A 22,078-nucleotide genomic window follows, 5' to 3' on the forward strand; every position below is an offset into this window, starting at 1 on the left:
CTCGCTGTCCGTCCTGATATTCCGTGATACTCATCTTCACGTAGAAGGGGGTAGTCATGCGTGGGAATGGCAGGAGGTTCTTCGTTCATCGCTTAGATATGGGCGAGGGACTAACCTCGAGTGGCAGCTGTTTAATGTTATCCAGTTACTACATCACTCGGGTGCAAGGACGCTTGTAACTACATGGTTCATACAGTCCGGACAGTCTGTCTTTTATATTTATTTTATGATTGCGAATTGATAATTTATGTGCTGCACGTTTGAATTGATATGTGAACGTATGTGTTAATTGTATAAATTAAATATTATAAGCTTACCCTTGCGTTTTCCATTGTGTTGTCTATTGTCCATGTACTTCCGTCTTGTCAAATGCAATGATCATCCGTTGTGGATGTGAGCAGATGGTGGTGCATCCCTTGAAACAATGCTGGAAGAAGAAAATTTGGAGGATGCCAACTTGGTAGAAGTGGAAGTTAAATCGGAGCAATAGGGATTAGATCCATAGTAGCTGTTAGTTATTTTCTGTACTGTATTTTAACAGTTCTGTGTACAGTACTGCAGACGCGTTTTATCCAGAACTGTTTTATATTTTGATTAGTTTATGAACACTGTAAAGTGCTGTACTGTATTTTGGTATACTGTATATAATTATGCAGACATGTAAATCAGTACTGGTTTTAGTAAAATAGATGAATTCTGAACATTTTAAGTTGTACTGTAAATTGCTGTTTTATTTTGGAGCAGCTACTGTAAATATTAGCCAGTAGGCTTTTATTTCTGTTTTAATGCAAAGACTGTTTATGATTACTGTTAATTGTAATTAATTCTGAATTATAGTGATTACTGTATTTTGGGATGTTACAATACTTTAATTGGTTAACATCAATAGGTTCACAAGCCAACAAATAAGTATTGATAGGTTACCACCACAGATACATGAAAACTAAAAAAAATAAAGATAAAAAGTCAACCAATAATTTGACCCAATCAAAACTTTCTTGAAATTGTAAAAAATGGGCGATTAAAGTCATCTTATAAATAGCTTAAAAAGTTTAGTCATCCAATTAAAATTTTAAAATTAAGGTCAAATAATGTATTAACAAATTAAATGAGTCATATTAATGAATTTAGTCATCCAATTAAAAGGTTTCTCTATTTATCAAGGGTATTGGCTAGTTACACCTCTTCAGGCATTTTTAATTATTGTTAGTAAGATTTTATTAAAAGTACAAAACTACTAGTACAATCAAACAAAGAGAACGAGAATTACTAAATTATGATATTTAAAAAAAATTGTACAAAAAATTAAACATGTTCAAAGAGTTATAAACATATATATATTTATCAAGAGATTCCATTTCTAATATCCATTTTTATTCTTCAAAGTTACCTATTTAAATTTAATTAATTTTTTAAATTTAACTATTCTTTTAAACATTATATATAAAATAAATAAAAACTAATTATAATTAAATCATTAAAATTTCTTTATAATTATAATTTTTTTTATCACAAAAAAGTTAACATACATTACATAGCACATATGATTTCATCAGAGTCATTAATGCAAACGGCAGTGGACCGTATCCTTAATAAAGTTATTAAGGTTTAACTTTTTGTAAATGAATATTTTTTATTACAATAATTAAAAATGGTTACGTATCAACAAAATCTAAATGTTCCTATCCATTAATTAAAAAAAAAGTATCATTTAAATAGCAGACTTTTGACATTTACTTTTCTACGAGTAGACATACATACAGGTGGAACGGTTATACGACAGTGACCGTGAATCGATTCTCCAAATGACCACCGAGAGACATTCACCGGTTTCAATTTGTTCACAAATCACAACCTTGCAAGACAGCTTACCCAAACGTAAATTATATATCTTCATCAAACCCTAATTTAGCCCCTTTCTTTGCTGTCACTTGTACTTTGCAGTGTCCGATACGAAACTGATTTACATCGTTTAATTATTCAAATGAAATAAAATGCTTAAAGTCTCAGCAATATCAGCACCTTAATATATTATTATTTATACCTACCACCACTCACAGAGGGAGAAAGGGTCGAGTTAGTGAAGCTAAGAATGCGCTGTCATGGGTGGTGGAGGGTCCGAATGGGACCAGACACAGTTGCTATCGATTTGTAAGCTCACACATCAATGTGTGTTACTGTTACCTGTCGTTCCCACCATTTGTAATTTGCTAAGGTAGATCCAAATTCTTCATTTGTGGAGACTATGTTATTGTCGCCTTTTTCAAAGAAGTTTCCATGGGATTTGGGTCACCAAAATGAAAAATTTATGTTAATTTTATAACAAACAAACTGTAAATTTTAAAAAGAGAAATCAAAATGATTAAATTAGGAAGGAAAATTGTCAGAATGTAACGTAAAAATAACGTTACTGTTTATATATTTGCATTTCTAAACTAATGTTAGGTTGGGAAGGTCCCGCATTGAAGAGAAGAGTTATGCGGATCTCACCGACAATTGTACATAAGCTACAGTTTCGTGCGAATGACTCATATCCGTGTCATATTTTTATGGTGCAGTGTGTTCATCCCACGTGGCATCTCTTCGCAATCAAATTTGGTACGTGTGAGTAATTATTTTTTGGTTTCTTGCTTAGGAAGTTAGTTAGTAATTCCACACGTGTAGACATGTTTATTGATTTAATACACTCATTTATATTATATTAATTTAGAAAATTATATTTTTAATTATGATATAATGTAAATACATGAGTATGGACATGATGGCTTATATTAACCTTTTAGCGTCACTTTCTTGATCATGGTCAATGAAATCTGTGATTTGTTACTGGGCGCCTAGTTTGCGGTCAAGCTGGAGCGGCAAAGGTGGTCAAGTTGACCCAGAGACATTCGCAACGCTTATCATGTGAATCCAACACAAGAAAACAGGTTCTTCTTTCTTATCTTGTTTTCAATGCTTTCACACTTTCAATATGTATAACTAAATATAATGCTTTTTAAAGTTTCTTTTTCTTTAGATTGTTCTATTCTGTTTATTACTTTAACTCTTTTGCATATATAGAATCAACCTTTAGTGCTTTTTTACTATTTTATTTCTTTTTCCAAAACTAAATTACATCACACTTCAGAGGTAGTGCTTAAGAAGTCCTTGAAGTAGAAATTTATGTTGTTCTGCTCTTTTCAAAATTTTGCCAACGCAAATTCATTTTCAAGGAGTGAAAGTGTCTAAAATTACTATTTGAAAATAAAGATTTGTTAATATGTTACACTTTTAAGGATACTTTTGAAAATATATATTAATATTAAGTTGGTTTAAGTGAATTTGAGATTAAAAATAAAACTTCACATTTAATTTTATAAAAGTTTTAGTATAATTGTATACTTGATTTTGTACTGATTTAAATGTTGACCTTAAAAAATGTTTAGGTTCTACATCACTTAGGTATCAGCTAAAAAAAAGTTTAAATATTTTTTAATTTTTCTTTCTTCCTCTTTTAAAAATAAAATATTGTACAAAATTTTAGATTCCAAAACAAATATTACTTAAGATATACGAAAACAAATTTGTAAAGATATTATTCCTAAATTTCATAACGTGAGACCTGATCAAGTAGCAAAGTGATTGTTCTTTTCTAAATTTTGATAGATAATTAAAAGTATATGGTTTTAAATTTTATTTAAAAAAAATGAATTTAAATTTTTTTTATACACTTGATTCATGTTTATTTCGCTTAGTTTAAACGTGTGAGTAATATCAACTAAAAATAGTTAATATATTTAATTCAATTCAACTAATATCAATAGGGAAAACTTGTATACACATAGTTTAATAAATAAAAAATATATAATTTTACATTTTTTTTACTATTTTATGGGTACAATAGTCATTTACAAAAACTACAAATAAAAAAATAATATTTTATATTTTCAACTAGAATAAATAAAAAATTAAATATTATAAAGAAGTAAAAACAAATCTTTTTTCTTTATTATTAAAATTAAACTTCAAATAAATATTTAAATATGATTATATTATTTAAGAACTAGAATACATATTCAATAAAAATAAAATGAAGTTTGATTACATTTAAATGTTACCGTGTCTTTTATTATTAATGTTTTTTGTGTTTATCCTAGTAGTGTTTGTTTTTTATGTTTTTATGATTTTTGATTTGGCTTAGACTGATGTATATTGATTCAATGTATGTTTTTTTTTTGGATAGAATAGATAATAGTACTCATGTATGTGACATTTGTACCATGATGGTCAAATGAAGTGGAAAGTGTGAATTAAGTATTTTGTGAAAGGGATTCCACGAAAAAATCCTTATTGTTGTTTGGTAGTGTGATGTATTGAATTAGAAACTCAGATTAATGGATGATTTTGACACTTCTAATAACTTCCAATCATAAGTAGAGAATGATAGTTATATCGTGAAGAGTAGCATAAGGTTCTTAGTCTTATGGTCATGTCTAATAAGGTTGATTTTGATGGATTGACCTTGGTGTGTGATAGTTTGATGTGGGCAGGTTATTTCACACCACACGAGGCATGTCTCTCATGAGTCCAACATCAATACATGTATACGTATGATCAGAAATCTAGAGTTGGTATGTTTATTGTTGTATTGTTTCATTTGAACAATTATTGAGATATCAAAATTTTAATTGTATGAATGTTCTTTGGTATTTTAGTTTGTCCTTTTGTCTTTGTGTGTGTATTATTTTCTTTTTGACTGTCTTTGGTGGGAGTAGAAAAAAATGTTTTGATAAATAAGTGCTAGTTAGTGGTGGAGCTTAAGCTTAGAGTATGAAGCTTTGTTGTTTTTTTTCTGTAAAGACTACATATTACAGGTTTTATTTGTATAGTATATTCCTCATAGTAAGACCGTTTGTTCGAGTTAACTATCTTATATATTATTAAAAATGTTATAATAATTGAATGTTATAAAAATTGAAATATTACATTGATTAGCATTAACCTCTTCCTAAGATTTTTTTTATGATAATTAATATATTAATGCATTTATCACCTAATCTTAATTAATTTGAGCAGTAACTTTATCTTAGATTGAAAATTTAGAATTATGAGTATAAAATATTAGTTTCAAAGATTATGGCATCGTTTTTTCATTCAAAGCAAACATAATGATTCATAATCACAATAGTGACTAACAGGGAGGGTAGATGGATAATAAACGGTTCTAAATTTGGTCCATGAAACTCACAGTATTGATGTATTTAATTCACATATTCACTGATTTTTATGTGAACAACTTGATTTTCATTTTACAAGATTTAAATTTCGACATATTTTTACAAATAAAAACACATTTCTATAACAATGTACAGTACAATCTAGAGGTGTCAATTTGACCCATGACCCCGGAGCTAGCCCTAACCCATTCTTGAAAAAGCCCCCTCTTAAGAAGCCCCTCAAATGGGGGCCAAAAAAAAGCCCCAACCCCCAAAGCCCCCTCTCAAGGGGGTTAGGGTCAGGGTTAAGGTGGGTTTAGCCCACTAAATTTTTTTTGGAAACTAAACTTCAACATTCTTAATAGTAACTATTAAAAGTACTAAATTTTATATTCATGTAATTGATTTCTTATTTCAAATTATTAAATAAAACTAATTAATTATAGTATAATAAAATATTTAATATTCAAAATAACCACTTTTTTAAATAATTAAAAACAATTGCAAACCACACACTTAATTTTATACAACTAAATAGTATTACAAATTTATTTTACTGAAATATTATAAAAATGCTTTATTTTGTTGTCAATTTTAATTAAATTATGTCTTATGTTGCAAACACCAATTATTAGAAAATTATATATAATTAGTAATATCAAAATAATCCCAAAGAGAGATAATAACATATTAATTTGATTTAATATTTGCACTGCTTTTACAGTTCTTAAAAGGAATCACTGTTTGTTTCTTCGACTTCTAAAATATCACTCAATCTGCTTTTAATTATTTAAAATTAAAATAATTCAAAAATTTATTATCTAAATTTTTTTGATCAAAAATAGTATTAATATTTTATGTTTAAATTAAACTTATGTTTTATTTGTTTTTTCTCTCTGATAATCTTTTCTCAAAATCACCATAAGATATATTATAAAAAAAAAGTTAATTCTTAAAAATTTATAAAAAAATGAAAATTTTAAATAGACCTAAAGTACTAAAGAATGACAAATGTTATAGTGTTTCAATTCTTTAACTAACACATTAAATAATTTATTTTTAACTTTCAATTAGAACACATAACATAAATGTATGTTTATGTTTATATTTATGTTTATGACATTTAAAATGTAAGCATTTTGAGTGAGTAGTATGATGAGATTGAATTCTATGGGCGAATACAACTTCAGTCTGCACAAGGTTTATGAGTTTTTTCTTTTATTTATTATTTTTGTTATGAACATGATTTGTGTGAGTATAAAATGAAAAAGAAAATCATTTATATTTAATTTCTTTTTCAATAACTTTCTAAGAAATAAAGAAGCCTATTTTTTTAAATTAAGAGCTTCAATTAGAGAAAATCTTCTCTTAAATTTCAATTAGGATAATTTAGATAAAAAGTTAATTTCTTACTTATAAGTTAAAAAAAAGTGAAATTAAGTATTTAAATTTCAAATTTCTAAAATGATCCTTTAATTATATACTTAGAGAATCTAACTCAATAAATATTGTCATTTTGCTTTTGCTTCTTGATTTTAGAACTCTCCTCTTATAAAAATTTCAATTTGTTTTTATAGTAACTATTTTGTAACAAATTAGGAGTTAATTATATTTTTTCTTGTATTCAAAATGAACATTTTTTCTAAAAGAAAAGCCCATGGGTTGGCCCTGGCCCACAGGGCTTTTGAAGATATTTTGGCCCTGTGGACTTTTTCTACGAGGGGCTTTTTGGCCCTGTGGATTTTTTTGACCCCAACCCACGTGGGTTAGGGCCAAACCATGTAAGCAGGGCCAAATTGACAGGTCTAGTACAATCGTTCATATCTTGCAGAAAACAAGGAACAATTTTGTCCGTAAATTTGTTTAATCAGTTGGTAAAAACCACTATCTTTCTTTCCATAATAATCTAAGGACGAAAACTGTTTAGGAAAAAAAATAGTTTTAGTACTTTTAAATTTATCACATTAGTTAAATTTAATAAATATCATAAAGCCATCTTTACACAATCTAATACAGTTTATAAATTTAATTACACTGATATTTTCGTATCCGGTAACATTACACTCTCGGTTCATACATGAACTACTTTTTTCATAAATAAATTCTTCAGTTAAATGTTTATATGCCCTTAAATATACTTTTTATTCCTACTTTCATAAATACGTAACTTTTATATTTTTAAAGTTTTAATTATACACATTTTTTTTAAAGTTAGTTTATTTTAATCCATTTACCATATCATTTAATTGCTAATAAAACATTACTTATAAGTAATAATAAAAAATAACTTTATCCAGGTAGATAATTTAATATTTTTTATTAATACTAAAAATAGAAATCTTCAATTCCCTAATATTTGTTAGATATCATATTTTATACATTAGTGGACTTAGTTTAACAGAGAATAACTACAGAACTCATATTTGGACGGTTTGTGTTAAATCCACGTGTTATCTAATTTGGAACGGTAAAATTACTTACCTAAAAAAATATTAAAGAAACATGATGTTATTTGTAGCAATGAAAAGGATATTCACATTTAGTTTCCACTTTCTTCCAAACCTAATATTATGCTTCTATTTCTATAAACAATCTATTAATTTATTTTAATTTTATTTTCTCATTATTTATTCAGTCGCACGTTTACCTTTTGTACCTGCAATAACTCTCTCTCTCTCTCTCTCTCTCTCTCTCTCTCTCTCTATATCTATATATATATATATATATAACCTCAACCTCTCTCTCTATCTCTCTCCCTCTCTTCCATTTGAATTCCTATAATTGTGATATGATTGTCATTTTCAAAGAACATCTTTCCCAATTTTTTAAAAAGGAACCAGATTGATCTAGAAGGGTACCCACAGGATTGTGATTTACACGACAAAGTTAATCAGATTAATTCCACCACATAATAATAGTAGTTAAGAATTTGCTTCACCACTTTATCACAATTATTTTTTAACCCTTCGTTAATGATAATGCTAATATATTCAAACACTTTTCTTAGGAACAATAGATATTCCACACGTTATACTCCTCCCAAACTTACTTAGATGTGAATTTGAATTGACAGCACCAACCTGACGTTCGAAATCAAATTAAAATATCTCCCAATGCTTAGTGTATTATTAATTAAATGGTAATTAATTAACAAAGAAACATCTTTCACGCAAGTTTGCTATATCTTATTATAATCGAAGAGATAAAAACCACATGGTATTGTTGTAAGAAAATTCATTTCACATAAGACTACTTTATGTGAAATCATATCTTATAGTTGGAGTTGAGGAATTTTTGATAATGGTATGATAAAATAATAAATAGATGATGATGGCACTTTTGCGTCGCTTAGGAGATGGCACGAAACTTTGGGATAAGGTTTGGTTTTCAGAGAACCAACCAAACACTTTGCGTCAGAAAAACTGCTTCTTCTAAATTCTGTATATGATGAATTTATTTTTCAAATATGAGATGAATAGTACTCAGTTTTTTTTTGAAGTTGTGAAAGGGTTATTGGTTGTCTGTATGTTGCAAATTGAGTGGGTAGTCACCGTTTTGAAGAGTATTTGTGGACATGGTGCATTCCCCCTTGAAAGTTGCGAGAGGGACATTGAGTTTTTTTTGGTATGTCACCCTTATCTATTCAGAATTATTCCATTCATGGTAGTTATTCGTTTCTATTTATCACATCCACATCGAAATATGTGACTATATATTCATATAATTCTTGATGTGTCTGAGATAATTCTTATCAAATTCCCATTTAGAATGGATTAACTTTGAGTCTCAATCTTAAGTTTTATATTGATAAAAATAAAAAAATAAAATATTATATAAAAGTAAAAAATTCATTATTTTAAGACTTTAGATAAAGATCTGTATTAATCTTTTATATTATTGGATTTAGATGTTATTGATGTTTGTATCTATACGATCAACCTTCTTTTCGAAAAAAATCTAAAATAATATAAAAGTATTCGAGTAAGTTCCGACCACCAACAATTTCACATGTGAAAGCGACCAAAATCAATATGATAACATTTGCATTGAACATGAGATTGGATTAGGCTTATCAAATTCAATTTATGTGATTGCATGCAGTCATCATTTGACAAGTGAAAAAACAAAGAAATATCTTGTTTTACTCATCTTTCTTATGGTATATGGTTCGTGTAAGAAAAGGCAACAATGTAGATCGTATAAACTTGTAGTGGTAGTTGTAATCTTAAACGTGTCGGAGTTCTCGTATGGAAAGAATTTAACTTTTTTCAAGTGTCCATGTTTTTAAGATGAACCCATTGAATTATTATATGGTATGGTTGTAGATTGTGATGGGTGGCTAGTTCTAGAAGATTCCTGTGAAAATTATTGTAGAATGGTGTGATGTGCTAATAAAACTGTAAGGTAATGAAAACTGTTTTGTTGTACGAGTTCACAATCACAAAACGCCTGGCACAGGGAAATTTCTTTCAATCTGTGATCATGATTGTAGAAAATTGGATATTCTCTTTGTACCTTTTGGATACTTCCTTTGACCCCACTTCTTCAAAGCATGTTTTGGATCTCGGCTCATGCTGTGTAAAGAGGCTCTTCGGTTTCTAGGGTTTACTTTTTTTTTTTTTTCTTCCTTCCTTGGCCATGGATTTGCCACTTCTTACATTTAATTACCACATGTTACTCATTCTATGATTTGAATTTTCATTTGGTTACATTAGGTTTTCATTATTATAATCATCATTAGGTATGACCTGATATCACTATTTTGATCCCTTTTCTTTGTCTATCAGGATATGAAAAAATCATTGAAAATTTTCCACCATTTTTTATTTTCTTTTTTGGTTACGGAGTTCTTTGAATTATTGAAGCTTTGTGTACAGTGAAATTCCACACTGAACTGTTTTTCATGGATACTGAAATAAGAGGGTCGTATTTTTTATGGGCCTGTGTTGTACAAAAGAAAATTGAGATTTGGGCTTATGAGAAGGGAGATTTGCCGTTAAATATCCAGTCACCAGCCCATTTCAATGGAGCAAATTCTTATTTTAGGTTTAATATGTATTTCCTTCCTGAACTTTTTTGATTTGTAGTTTTAATCCTTGAAATCTTCATCCACTAGGATTATGGGCATTTAGATGGTCTACTATATAAACCATTCCCCAAGTATTTTCTACACCTCTTTACTATTTTTTTTATTTTAAAATTATTCTATATTAATTTAACTTTTATCATTTTTTTTATTTACCTTTTTTAAAATCTTAAATTTTTTACACCCCTACACCTCCACATACTATAAAAGGAGTTCTGCCCAAGCTCTCGACCCCCACTGAGATTGGTGCAAATTATGAATAAAAAGAATAGTCAAATGAAAAAAAAATGGTTATTCACTTTCAAATTAATAATACAAATAAAGAAGATCAAGGGAAAGGGAAAATGATCCAAACGTGGAAACAATTTTAACAAATGAACCTTTGAAAATTACATATTATGGTTGTTGTCATAGATCAAACTTAAATGGGACATTTGCTATAAAAATCCATTTATCTCCCTATAGAAAATCCATTTACCTTTTTTTTTGTCTCAGAAATCAAGACGTTGCATTCCCAAATTTATCATCCTGTGGATCTTAAGTTTCATAAATTCTACAGGGTTAAAAGCACTGCTCGGGGAGGCCTATGAGACAATCCATTGCACTAGAACAATTGCATACACTAACTATGTTGTCAACATCCATCGACCCCTTAAACGAATGTCAACCCCTTAAATGAATGTCAACCTCCGTGGACGGATATCGACATCCGTTTGTCCTTCAACAGATATCCATATTTGTCCATGAATGTTGACATCCGTTTAAGAATCGTATATTCACATCCGTTTAAATATTATTAAAGGAAAAAATAGGAATGAGGAGGTACATGAAGTATTGTGTGGTGGTGGAGGGAGTAATTCTCCGGGTAATCCGGCTCGATCCGGCCCGACCTTCTACGGATTGGTCACTTAGCGAGTTAACACAACCCGACTCACTTATTAGCGAGCTGAAATTTTTGTAACTTAGTGGGTTAAACGAATTGACTTACTAACTTACTTAATTATAATTTTTTTAAAATTAAAATTATAATTTTTTAATTCAAATCTAAATAAATTTCATTCTAAAATGATGTTAAACTTCAAAGACAATTCAAAATAAAAAAATGTCGTATCATCCAAGCGTAATCCAAAAACAAGCACAAAAGACGAACAAATAAATTTTTAATATTGATGAAGAGATAAATCTATAATATTTTTTTCTCTTGAAACGTCTTTTTTTTACTCCATCTACAATATATTAAAAAAATGCTAACTAATAATATTAAAACACAAAATAATAAATAATTAAATTAAATTAGGTGGGTTGGTGAGCCAACTCGACTCACCACAGGTTCAACCCGAATGAGCCAGGTTCTAAGTGAGTCGGGTTGAAAACAGTCCGCGTAAAAAAGTTACTTTTTTTTAAACCCAATCCGACTCAAATCTGCGAGACGGATTGACTCAAACCCATTCTGATAGCACTACTTTTGCTTAATATAATATTTATTGGATATAGATAATTTAGAAGTGGGAAAGGAGGAAAATATATTTTATTTTGTAGTTAGAAATTATATTTTTGTTTTATGATTAAAATTTGTGAGCAATAGAACATAAAAATATTAGATACTTAATTATACAATATTGTGAAATCTTATTGTGATGAAGACTGATTTTCTCCAGAGTATCATAAAAGTAACTTTGGGTTACATGTTTAATATATCACTCTATTTTCCGTTGCTTAAGAGATGAGTGTCAAAATATATTAAGAGATCATTCGTCAAAATAATACTCAATGTAAATATACGAAAAGTATTCACAATATTGAAAGATTTTTATATTTTAAAAGTTGTGTGTGTGCACGTGTATTGTATTGTATTTTATTTATTTATTTTAGATATAAAATAAGTGCTTTGTAAATTTTTTTATTGTAACGAAACTAACATGGCATTTCATAATTGGAGACTTAAAGACAGTGATAGATGTATTTGAAAAGCTAAATTTGTAAAAATAAAATAAAGTAAAAGTTCATTTGGTGAAAATGAGATATTAAAACCAATAAAAGAGATGTTGAGAAAATAAAAAATGATTTTTTTTTTCAAGAAGATTGCGATTAAGAATATAATATATCCATCATTATATTAATCTGACTTTCACACTGTTAGTTAAGAGTGATAAGTAATGCTAAAATCTAAAATATTAATCGTAGTTTATGAAAATACTAATTTTAAGCTTGTTTTCTTAAAGAATTTTTTTAATAGAAGCTCATCCAAAAAAAATCCTAATTAATTTGTTCTAAGTTAATCTTAGCTTGAAAGAAATTCATTTAATTTTTTTAAAATACTTTTGGAAAAACTATTCATGTAAATCCTAATATAAAGATTGGCTTTCTGAAGAAGTTTGTACGCAATATTTTTTTTAAAGCTAATTTTAGTTCATTTTTTATATTCTTTCCTAACAAGTTCTTCTGAAAAAAAGTTATTTGATAAGATATTTTAAGAATACTAGTTTATGCTTTGTAGCTTATCTTGGTCATACAATCTAAACGAATTGCACCCAGAAAGAAGAAGGGGCGAGGAGAAAGATAATTTTAGTATTACGTTAAAATTTCACAAAAAAAGAAGAAAAAAAGTAGATAAAAGAAACTAAGTTAACAAAAAGTAAAAGAATTTGATCTCTCTTTTAGATAAAGAAAAATATTATTTTTCACAGCCCCTTTTAGATATATAACGTAGCTTCATCCCTGTTTATCTCTCTTTTCATTGATTCCTTTTAATGGACATAAAGTTAGAAACTATTCAACACACATGCAGTTTCTATAAAAATCATTTTTAATTGTTCACTTTTTTTATTCCACACAAAATCTTTTATTTTGCTTTAACATCGCACTTCATAAACTAAACTCTCCTCTATAATTGGTGAGGTCTTTTAAACCATAAACTCCATTTATTTAATTTGCTTTTACTATTTTTACAAGATTAATTATTGTGAAAAAAAAAACAGTTTTCTGAATCTAGCCAGGCTAAGGGATTAACATCCTTATTTGGGTTCTTCTTCTATGGGTATGTTTTTTCTTCTTTCCTTCCATTTTCTTTTTCTTTATGTTTCCATGAATCTGTCAAACTTATTCATGGAACTTCCATTTTTATTATTTGATGTCTTTGAACAATAAACAATTAAGGAAAACTAATTAACTTGCATAATCTTTTCACCTCAATTCAAAGGGATTTTAGAGGGCAATATGTTTAACAATTGTTTAGCTATTTTAAATTTCTCGTTTTGCTTTTGATGCATCTAATTTAAAGGACGTTATTTGGTAATTGTTCTTGACTTAAAAAGTAAAAAAGTTTTTAAACATGATAAAGAACTGTTGATTGTATTGGGAATATATAAGAAATAAGGAAACGACTCCTTTATATTTGTTTTTCCTTCATGAATCTGTGTATGTTAGTTTGTAATGATCATGTAATAGTACTAACGATTGTTGTTGTCGATTTTTTTAAGCCAATATTATAAAAATAGTTTGATGCATTTTCCAACATGGAGCTATTATCAAATGAGGTAATTTGTTTTTCTCATTCCTTTAATTATAAATTAAAAAAAAATTATCTTCAATGTAATTACCAATTTGCTTTCATCAATCCAATTCATCTCTCTTACACTAATGGTTGATAATACATGAATAGACACAAAATATTTCCTTTTATTTATGCTTGAAAACTGTAACTTTTTTTTTATCTGATTTTGCATAATCGATAATATATATTTCTCCAGCACATTTTTGAAATAATTGTTCGGTTCAATTTCTTTAAAAATCAAATTTTTTTGTGGGTTTTACGTTTTATTGTATAAGTTTGGTTTATGATATTGTAATTTGAATAGAATTGAATGATCATTGGTAGAGAAAGTGTTTGAGGAAAAGTATGGCATTGATCTTATTTGTGTTTTTTGAAAAGCTTTCACATTCAGATGATCATGGCTTACTCCATTTGGCACCTGCATTGGATATAACAGATAGATCTGTGAAGCTACTTAATACTCATCCAACCATGACAAACATCATCATGGTCTTGGTCGTTCTATATTTTTGAAACAAACACGACATTATTATGGCCACCAATATTTTCGACGTAACTCTACCAATCATGCCAATGCTTCGTCTTCACGTGCCAAGGGTATTTCTTCACAATCTAAACACCATGCAAATTACTTAAGCTTTTTTGTAATACTTTTTCTTTTGTTCAGAATATAGAGAGAAAGTGTTTTCAAGGCCAGAGAGAATTCCTTCAAGCTCCTTGGGGATGGATGAAATGTCATCAAATAATAAAGCAGAGATGGTTTGTGGGATATGTGAGAAACTTCTGAGTCAAAAAATAAACTTTTTGGGGAATTCAATCTCTTCCAGTGAGCTTTCGTTGTGGCAGTTTTAGTATGTGGTCATGTTTACCATGCAAATTGTTTGGAGCAAAGAACAAGATTTGATGATCTACGTGATCCACCATGCCCACTCTGTGCAGCTTTACTCTTACAACACCATCACAATCATACTTCAAACATCATCGTATGAATCTTCTTACAACTCACTCATCACACTCTTTTATGGAACATATCTAACAAATTCAACATCTCTCATTTCGTTACTACCTTGAATAATTCATAGTCTCTGTCATTTCTTTTAAAATTCTTTTCTTTCACATAATGCACAATTATATATATACAAGAACTTTAATACTTTGACTATTTTAGTGACAATGTAGAAATTGTAAATATTCTAGAAATTGTAAATTAATTTCATACCTAGCTTTCTTATTATATATATATTTTTCTCCTCCCCAATTTGAAAAGTAAATGTCCCGTAATAAGGTGATTTGGTCCAAGATTGTTATGAAATTATAGTTTGTAATGATTTTTGTATGTTATAGGATAAATTGAAATATCAAATATGTGATCCAATTATAAGTGAGTTGGACTTGACTATAGTTTTGTGAATCATGCACCCCATCACATATGTGAATTTTTGGATAATGTTTTCCAGAACATATAGATCAATTTGGAAAATATCATTTTAAAAATACTAATCAATAGTATTACAGATTTCCTTTTTTTAAGAAGTATATATTATGCCTCCGGAATCACGAAATTGGATACCAAATTCTCACCACTACTATTTTGGATCAAAATTTTCGAAAGCTTATATTTTCCTGATGGGTTACAAGAAGAAATTTGACAGGGTGCATGAAAAAACAGCCTTTTTATTGGTTAAGCCTATTAAATTTTTATACGAAAAATATGCGTCATCGTCATAAAAAAACATCAACGTCTATATTCTTAAAAATTACCCATATAATATAAAAGTAATATAAAAATATTCAACTAGAAATATAACGTGTAAATTTCGAATAAAAATATCTAATGACAATAAGATACTACGTGAACATTTTTATAAAAGTTCTTTCTTACCTTTTTTTTTTTTAATTTTAAGTATAGTCAGATTCTTCAAAGTAAAAATTTAATTCAAATCACAACACTCTACAACAAAAATATAAAAAGTCAAATAAAAATTTAAAATAAAAATATAAGAAATAAATAAGGTTAAATACAAATTTAAAATGTTTTTACTTGAAATATCTAAAATCATAAACTTTAAATACTTTGTGAATCAGATTTATTATTTTTAACAAATTTAAAAGTAATGATGTGGGTCAATTATAATAACCTCATCTAAAGTTTGTTTCTAATATATCTCTTTGTTTTTTCATTGTGTTAATTCCAAGATTTTGAAATCTAATATAATAATTCTTTTTTTATGAAAGTGTATGTTATCTAATGTGTCGGATTCTTTTTTCTTAAATCCTCAACTAAAAACAATCATTATAATTTTATTCTAAACTCATAATCATTATAATTTTATTAAATAACTCTAAAAGTGGGAGACAAGTGATGAAAGTGAAACATCTTGCTATTTAACTTTTAATTTTGGTCAACAAAATAAATTATGAGACTGTAAATACGAGAGATATTCATAAATAAAAAAGTTAAATAAACTCTATTGAAACAAACAATTCCTTAAATATAGTGTTTTCATTCTTATGTATTCTTTTGAGATAATATTTAATAGTACTTAAAAAAAGTTAAAATTGTTAAAGACAACATAATTGCTTTAACAAATAATTACTTTATCTAAGTATAACTACTACAAAAACAATTTTTTGTCAATTATTTTTTAGCTTTGATATTAGTCTAAATAAGGACGTTGTTTTTGGAAACGTCATTCTAATGTTGGATATGAAAACAAAGGTTTAATGTTTTGGTAGGTTCCAGTTTTCGTCTAAGATTTCAAATATGTCTTTTTTTTTCGACGTCTAAGGTTTAATGTTTAATCCAAAAGCATGTACAAAAGGCAAATAAATAAATTTTTAATATTGATAATTTTTGCATTATCTGTCATTTATAATATTAGAATCTTTAATAGATAAATCTATAGTATTTTTCTCTCTTGAAACATCTTTTTCTTTATCATCATCTACAATATAATAAAAAAAATGCTAACTAATGATATTAAAGTATAAAATAATAAATAATTAAATAAAATTAGATGGGTTGCTGAGTCAACCCGACTCACCATGGATTCAACCCAGAAAACTAATCCACATAAAAAATTTACATTTTTTTAAACCCAACATAACTCAAACCCCTGGTGAGTCAGGTTGACCCGCAAGTTACAACCACACTCATCGTTACTCACCTCGAGTCTTGATAAAATATTTTCTACTATTAATTATGTTAGTCTCATCCCATTCTTTTCAAGTTCAACAACTTCAAATTATTTTTCAATATCATATTCCTATATTTCTTCTTCACATAAGGGCATACTAAAATTGCAAGTAAAACTAAAGCTGTTATATTTAAAAAATAAACAAATTCACAACTATACTTATATTTTTTCAAATTCAATATTTCATCTTCATTCCATGTTATAAAAATATTAAAGAAAACGTGAGGAGAGGATATTTCAAATTCATATTTCATCTTCATTCCATGTTATAAAAATATTAAAGAAAACGTGAGGAGAGGATAAGAAAAAAAATCCAAATTCTGTGTGGTGTGGTGATGGGACTTATTGTTTCGATACTAGTTTCACGGGAGGAAGAGATGGAAGGAAAAAAACTTTTATAGAAAAATATGATAAAAAATCTTATGTTATATTCTTTTATTTTATTTTTTATTTTTTAATATTTTTCTATATGATAGATAATTGACGAGTTTCGAGATAATAATAGATATTAAAGTTTATAATGATGTCTAAAATAATTTCATTTATAAGAAAATAATGTCTAAAATGTTTTTATTGGTTTATGGTTCGAAAAAAAAAAATCTATAGTAAACGTATTTAACGTGATTTATTTATCCTAAAAAAATTAATGTTATTTTTCTATTTTTCCATTGTAAAATTGAATAATGTTAAGATGATAATCTTACATGTTATTTTGTGTATCGGCTTTCATGAATCTTAAGAGTCATTACATGAATTGTGTCTATCATGCTTTGAGTGAATGATTTTTATGCTCCGTTTATTCATTTTGAATTCCAATAAGAAAGAAAAAAAACATTGATTTATAACATCGTCCTTCTTTCTTTATTCATTAATAATATTCGTCATTTATGTGTTTCGGTAACCATGATCATTTAAGAGAGTTTATGGTTGATTCATGGTATACTCTTTTAGGTTTTTTATATATATCTTTTTGTCTTTTGTATTTCTACACAATTAAATAATTAATTACTCTAGAACATTATGGACGTACGGAGCCAAACTTTTACTTAGCAAGCAAAAATCCGAACAGGGAGAGGAAAACTTCGTAATTAAAGATGTTACGTTTGTAGATATCCTTATTCCTAAAAATCTACATCACTATCTGGATTTTCTTTAGTGAAATTTCGTCTATTTATTTATAGCCATATGTTTGAACAATCCTTAGCACATAAACCAAACTAGAGGACCCTCACTAAGCAAAATCAAAGCTCATCGACTAAAATTTGTGAGTTTTAATAACTATAATTTTCAATTTCTTTTGGATATTGCTCTAATGACTTTCGAGACCTGAGTTAGATTTCAAACGGTTGATTTCAAAAGCGTTTAATTTAAGCATTTTGATCACATGGATTGGTAGTGGATTGTAGTATTTGGAATATCAGGAGTATTTTCTTTTATGGGTCTGAATGAGACGTTCCTTGTGATCAAGAGATTTGAGAAAATTCTTCTATGCATATGTTAATATCACCATTTATGCATGATAAAATGGTGTGTACTGGGATGGTGATCAAGAGATCTCATAAATTCTTCTGACAGAACTTTCACTTAATAATATTAAGAAGGTGCATTGGTATATTTACTTGTTGACTTTCCCTCGATTTACTCATATCTTACATGTTGGGAATCCAAGTGTGAGTCTAAGTCTCACATTGGATAGAAATGAGAAAGTAGAGTGGTTTATAAGTGGGAAGACCCATTAACCCATTGCCTTAAGGTTTTGGGTAAAGAGTGGTGTCAATCTCTTAAGGTTGGACTCACATCTCATTGCTTATTGACTCCCCGGTCAAAAACCTCCCCCTTTGCTTTAACAAAGCAGGCAAGGATTTCTTATATAGCCGCCAAGCCATAACCTATTATAAGGTTGTCCACCATCCATATACTCGAGACTTCTCCCTAGCTTATATAGCCGCCAAGCCATAACCTATTATAAGGTTGTCCACCATCCATATACTCGAGACTTCTCCCTAGCCAATTGTGCCTTCAGTTCTTGGATTAGAGCTTTGTTGGGGCCTACCACCAACATGTCATCCACATACAACAACAAAATAATAAAATCATTATCCGCTGTTTTAGACCGTATAGAGATTTGTTCAACCTACAAACCAAGTTTTCTTGTTCTTCAAAGCCTTCTGGTTGGAGCATCATTTCATTCCTTCTTAACAATAACCTTGTGAGCGGTGGAACTCACAGGCAATACCCCTTCACATTGTTAGCATAGCCCAAACACTTAATTCTTTCCCCAGTTTCAAGCTCTACTCGTGCTTTGGTTTTCCTTGAACTGGTACTAACAACACATTTGACTTCCTCTTGATGTAATACACCCACAAACTCCTAGAATAAACTTTCCTCCTCCTAGGAATAACTCCGGTGATTCCCTTACATCAGAATGAACCAAGTCTTCTTGTGTTTTCTTTTCTGGTAGTCAAACTTGCAAACTTCGATCTATGTTGTTAGCTTATCACACAGTGCTCACATAAAGGTAAAACTACCTTCTTAAGCCCGAGTACATATTACGTTCCGTCTTGCAAACTTCACTTTGACATATGTCCAAGTACGATGTCACATCAACACCGTTTCTTCTTGAGTTGTCAATGCAACCATTGCATTAGCTTTCTACAACGTATCTCCCACAAGCACATGTCATGATCTTCTGAGCTTTTATGACTTACCAGATCTCCCCTCTTTCTCACAGAATATCTTCATCCGTATTTGCCATACAACCTTGTAAGGTTGATGCATCAGAGTTCTTTCTTCCACTCTTCTCGTGCCAACATTCTTTCTTGACATGCCCCCTTTTGCCACAATTGTAGCATTTGAGATGCTTCTTACTTTGAGATCTATCATTAGACTGACTCACACTAGACCCATATTTCGTTGATCTTCCTCTCATCATAACCAAAGCTTGTGTTTCCTTTGAACTTTCTAGTATGTCTTCTTTGTTCCTCTGCTTGGATTCTTCTTCAAGAATTGCTCCGGCAACATCCTCAAAGTGTAGACAACCTTCAGTATTATTATTCGTAATATTGATGATGAGTTGATCATACGAGTCTGGTAAACTCTACAGTAGAAGCTCCGCGCGTTCATTTTCAACTATGTTGAAATCTGTCGCTGATAGTTGGGCAAACAGAGTGTTCAGATGGTTGATGTGGTCTGTCACCGTTGTGGACTCACTCATCCGAAGAGTGTAGAGTTTCCTCTTCAAGAATATTCTTGTGTGAAGAGACTTCACCTCATATAATTTTATGAGGGCATCCCAAATCTCCTTTGCTATTTCTTTCTCCGCCACACTGGATAACACTGAATCTGCCATTGGTAGGTGCAAATTCGCGATGTTGTTGTTGTCAATTTCTTTCCACTTCTGCTCCATCATTTCTGCGGATTTTCCTTCAATTGCAGCTATGCAATTGTCCTTTCTCAAAATTGCCTTTATCTTCAATTTTCACAACGAGAAATTATTCCCGTTGAACCTCTCTATCTCGTATTTTGTTGTCATAATTTCTAAAATATCGGCTTATGCACTTCTCACTATGAATAGTATTGTCTACTGGAACAACACAGGTAAACCGTGAAGTAACACACCAAGAAGTTCCCAGGAAAGAGAGGTGGGTTACAAATGGACACTCTTGAGTACCAAATCTTTCCTAGCCAGAACTTTCCCAGACAGTACTTTCACACTACCAAACATTTCCAGTAATAACTCTTTTCTGATGCGGAAGATCGGATTAAACCGCAACCATAGTGCACACTCAGAATTTTACCAACACTATTATAATGACAATAGCAGCAGAATACAAACCTATAGCTCTGATACCACTGTTGGGTATCAGTCATACAGCACCAACACACGCAACTTAAATAGAGAAGAGAAAATACTGACAATAGGCAAAAATAGAAATTTTATATTGGTGGAAGAAATTTACAGCACATCTCTCTTTCAATACAAAACTTCTCAAAATTATGAGAATACAAGAAATGAGACAATAGGAGAGAATGAGATGTTTAACAAAGGGGACAAGGGATTTCTTATATAGCCACCAAGCCATAACCTTTTAGAAGTTCTCACCAATGTGGGACTTCATTCCTCACAAGGTAATAATATTTCTTTCCAGGAAGGAAGAAAACTTCAACCCAGTTTGTCTAGGTGAGGAAAAACATAATTAGTGAAAGTTGCTATTTGTTGAAACTGTAATCAATACATGCAAGTGTTTAAGAAAATATAAAACCGTACAATATCTAATCGTAGCAAAACAAAATATCTTTGGTCCTTTACATATCTAAGGAAAAGTGATGATACATGCTCTCTTGGCTGAGGTCTTCAAGTAACTGTACAAAAGTTAACAGACAGTTGCATGTATTAAGACAGTTACATGTATTAATCTATGAAGAACTGTACAAAATTCATTATTTAAAGCTTAAAAACATAAACAGATAGTTGCATTACCTCAAACCCGACCTTTTGGAACAATGCCAAGCCAGGTCCATCGTCTGTCTTTTCTACGAACCCCAAGCCAGGTCCATCGTCTCTCTTTTCTACGAACCCCAAGCCAGGTCCATCGTCTCTCTTTCTTACGTGCCCATAAATTCCATTAACACCCGCATGCATAACCAATTCTTCACAACCCTTCTTATTATAGGATGTAAAAGTTACTTCACACAATGTTCATATTATATTACCTTTAGATTTCATGTATTTTATAGCAAAATGCAACATGTTGCTTGCAATACCCTTACGGCGATATGATTTAGCAACACAGACGTCTCGAATATGTCCAACATAACCTGTGTTTGGAAATGGATGTGTTTCCTTGATACACAATTCAAGGGTTCCTATGATACTTCGTGGGACTGTTGGTGTTACATCCTCTTCATTCACCTGCTAACTTACAATACACATCATAAGGAAAAGATGCTTCATCAAATAAACCAAGAATAAGAATGCTTATACCGCGATGATCCATGTGTGGGTAAAGCCGGGTAGTGGGTTCCTCAACCGCTTCGTTATCCAATC

At 29.6% G+C, this 22,078-nt stretch overlaps 1 long non-coding RNA gene and 1 pseudogene across 1 annotated transcript; both read left to right on the plus strand.

Annotated features, from left to right (window-relative positions):
• The first annotated feature begins 2,540 nt into the window (after nt 1-2,540).
• On the plus strand, nt 2,541-4,539 carry LOC148193631 (uncharacterized). The gene is made up of 3 exons (XR_015782107.1): nt 2,541-2,598; nt 2,839-2,927; nt 4,516-4,539. It is a non-coding gene; the product is annotated as an uncharacterized LOC148193631 (long non-coding RNA).
• Nucleotides 4,540-13,796: 9,257 nt separating this feature from the next.
• Nucleotides 13,797-14,823, plus strand: LOC148193632 (uncharacterized; annotated as a pseudogene).
• The last annotated feature ends 7,255 nt before the right edge of the window (nt 14,824-22,078 follow it).

This window comes from Vigna umbellata, chromosome 9 (genome assembly GCF_029865625.1).
Source record: "Vigna umbellata cultivar VRB3 chromosome 9, Vumbellata_1.0, whole genome shotgun sequence".
NCBI classification, from domain to species: domain Eukaryota; kingdom Viridiplantae; phylum Streptophyta; class Magnoliopsida; order Fabales; family Fabaceae; genus Vigna; species Vigna umbellata.